Here is a 3,933-nt window from a genome sequence, read left to right on the forward strand (position 1 = left end):
CACGCCTCCAAGTTGGAGGTCAGGACCCCGTCCCGCCCACTGAGCGCTGCTCCTACCCAATCATTGGCGGGACCGACCAAGAGTGACCAGTCGAATTAAGGGGCGGGGCTAGCGTCCATGTTAGAGCTCAATTAATTGAAGCCCTGGGATTCATGGGTGTTAAAACCGTCACGGGAATTATGGGAAAGGGAGTTCTGGCGAGTCTTGAAGCAAGCCAGTTGGAATGTTGGGTGCCTTGGGTCAAAAAAGGTCCACAGCATTAATCTGAAGTAGTGAAATATGCTAGAAAGAATTACTATCTCGTAGCATGTCTATTCTATTGGAATTTTATTTTTTCACTGCAGCTTATTACATTTCACAGGTGGGAATATTTGGAAAACAAAATATGTCCATATAGTAAAGTGATCATCCATAATGGCAACAGTTAAAAGCAATTACTCATTTCCTTTAACTTGTCATTTTGAAGGTTATACAATTTACTTTCCTATTTAAGCGAGTTAAAAATTTTTAAATGCACGGCAGCTAGAGAGGTCCATTATTTTATTATTTGCATCTTGGCTCTGTAAGGTTTTTGCATTGGTAATACACACATTTTAAAATTTGAGAGACATTATTTTAATGGAATATATGATAGCAAAATAGAATGGATTCATATAAAATTGTATCTCACCAATAAGCCTTTTTCTCATCTCATTTTTTTCCACTGCTTGGAACCGAGTTGGAACCAAGTGATAAAAAAGAACTTTGGAATGATATTTAGAAGTCAAAAGTCCAGGAACTGCAAAGCCAACCTTTTAAGTAATACTGTTTGTTATTTTGTGGCTTCTGAATTTAACCTACTAATATACAAAATAAGGCAATTTAAACTATAAAACATTACAGGCTACAGTAAAAATATTTCAGAATATCCAACTAAATTATTTATACTTATTATCTTATATGTGAAGTAAATTGATGATTCAGAAATTGCAAAAATATTTACAGGAAGGAGGGATAGAATAAGGTTTAAGACAATTACATTGCATGCAGTTCACCCAAATTAATCCTTGGAACATTACATGCTTCATTGGCTCTGATTCACACACATAAACACACATACACACACAGCACTGCTATGTAGATTAGAATCCAAATAATAGCAAAAACAATGTAAAAAATATCTGCATGCCAATGTTAATCACAACAGTAATATAAACAACATTAATATAAACAACCCAAATGCCAAAGAAGAGATGTTTGGATAAAGAAAGAATGGTATACAATACATATAGCATATGATACATATGCTCAGCCATAAGAGAAGATGAAATCATTCAATTTGCTTCTACGTGATGGATCTAGACTAGAGTGTCTTGCTGAATGTAGTCAGAGGGAGAGAGACCCATATAGAGATGGGTCTTTCCCAGCAGCCTTCCTGGCCCCAGCACTACCATTGAATCTTCAATCCCCTGGGGACAGGGTGGCCTGTGCCGAGATGGGGAACAGGGAGGCCCAGACCTATTGCCCTTACCGAGCTTGAACAGGGCCTTGAGACCTCCTCCTTTCTCCAGCCTCTCTTCAATAGCCTCCTGAGGTCCAGGGCCAGCACTGGTCATCAGCCCTTCGGGGGCAGGCAGGTGGGTGTTGGGGAAGGAAAAGGGAATGCCAGTCCTTAACCCCTCCCACCAAATGGAAATGGGTTTGTCCTTGGGCCTTTCCTAGCAGCCTTCCTTCCTTCCCATCAGTCCTCATTTTCCAAACTGCGTGGTCTAAGTAGGTAGTTTACCATGATATCATGATGCTCATATTTTTAGATTGCTTTTAGAAAAGGAAATGGGATGCTCAAGAACAACTAGACTATTATTTCATGGTATAGACTCCCTATACAGTGCCCAATACCATATCACTTAGTTTTCTAGTCTTGAAAATTATGACTGTTTTTTTTTAAGAATACACACACAATCTATACACAATCTAACCATGAAGCCTTTCTTCAGTAATCATGCCAATCATGATTGGCCTAGAAAATGGGAAACCTTTACAACAGACTTGCTGGCTTTAATATTTTTCTTTTTTATTTTTTTTAAGCCTTTGGTTTCATTTCACCTGGGTCAGCTTTTCAACTGTAACCCATGGACCAATCCTCAATCGATCCTCTATTAATATATACACATGAGTGTATATGTTTGCCATACCAATGTATGTCTCATGGCCATCTGTAGTAGATATAATGTCTACGTTGTATATTGTTTCCTATGACATATAACCTTCCTTTCTCTCTTTCCTTACCACCTTACAAACACTGTTCTAGCTGTTCTTGGTATTTCTCCCCATTTAACCCTTTTTACCCTCAGTTCTTAACTCCTCACAAAGCAGAACATTCTCCCCACCCCCAGCCAGCTGCCAATCAGCTCCCATAGTGAAAAGATTCTCAGCCTGAGGAGAAACCTATTTGCTCTCTGTGGCCCTTTTCCTCCTCCTCCCTTCACTGTGGACTTTTGCTTGCTACCAGATTCGGTTGAAGTCTCTCACTCGAAGACATTTCCTGATATGTGACTGCTGGGAGCCATTATTTTTAGACTCAACAAGATCAAATCACAGGCTGAAGCTGTGCTTTAGAACCCCCGTGCCCTTGAATATTTCAAAAGAATAAAAGGAGACATATATATCTTCTTTGAATATTTATTTAGATGTATTCTCTTAATAGACATAACTCTTATTAAATAACTGCTTCTTATGTAGCCACAATTTCCTCCACTTTGGAGATCTGTTTAGTATTGAATTCTAGTAGATAAGTCTCTCTCATGTAGAACAATGTTATGGGGATTGTTGGACTTGTTAACTAGGCCCCTATATGCACCAGTAATACCTTGTGGCATTGTTCCTTTTTGCATAGGCACATTAAAATGGGAAAAGCTTACATATGAAAATAAGTCTTTAACTAATAGAAATAGGAACACACAAATTTTATACTGCAGTGGGACCTTATACTCTGAATACTTGGTTGGCATAGTAACTTGGCTTAGACTTCAGTAGATGGATGGTACATTGACCATTCACCCCTGAACCATGGATATCATTTTTGTAAACAACCATGGTTTTCTACACCAGGGTTTTCTACTCTAGAAATCAAACTTTGACCAGGAAAAACCTTATAGCTGCCCTCACACCAACTTACTCCAAAGAGGGTTCTTACGACACCCTCAAGACTTGGTAACAGCAACAACCTGCTTTTAGGTGTCAGGATTCTCTGCATTGCCACCTAATGATTTGATCAAACCAGAAGACACTTCATGCCACCCTGACTTCAAAATAGAATCTGTACAGAAACCAGGTTCTCTAACTACAGAAACCTGACAGCAACACCTGTGATGGTGAAGAGCTTTGACTGGGACCATGAGAATGACTTTAGGATTGGACAACTTAGTATGCCTGGAACTTAGTATGCCTGGTGTTGGTTTTATGCCAGGATAATTCAGATGTAAGGTCTCTCTGTTTTTTAGGCCAAAGGTTTTACCTTTCTATTTCTCCCAGATTTTACTATGCCCATGCAAACAACTGCCACACACCTTTTTTATTGTATTTTTTGTATCTCCTATCTTTAAAAAAAAAAGAGCTTACTAAACCTTCTGCTATTGTAATAATGACTTTATTGGTGATACAATAATTTTCACAAATGTACTTGCTAATGAAGATTTTCTTCTTTCTTTTTCCCATTTTATTATTTTTAGTTTTTCTATTTTCTTTCTAATTTTTAATAACTTCACTTTCTTTCTTTCTTCTTTCTTTCTTTCTCTCCCTCTTTCTTTCTCCCTCCCTCTTTCTGTCTTTCTTTCTCTCTCCCTCTTTCTTTCTCTCTCTTTCTTCTCTTTCTTCTTTCTTTCTTTCTTTCTTTCTTTCTTTCTTTCTTTCTTTCCCTCTTGCTTCTTTCTTTCTTTCCCTCTTGCTTCTTTC

This window comes from Suncus etruscus, chromosome 7, assembly GCF_024139225.1.
Source record: "Suncus etruscus isolate mSunEtr1 chromosome 7, mSunEtr1.pri.cur, whole genome shotgun sequence".
Lineage (NCBI taxonomy): Eukaryota > Metazoa > Chordata > Mammalia > Eulipotyphla > Soricidae > Suncus > Suncus etruscus.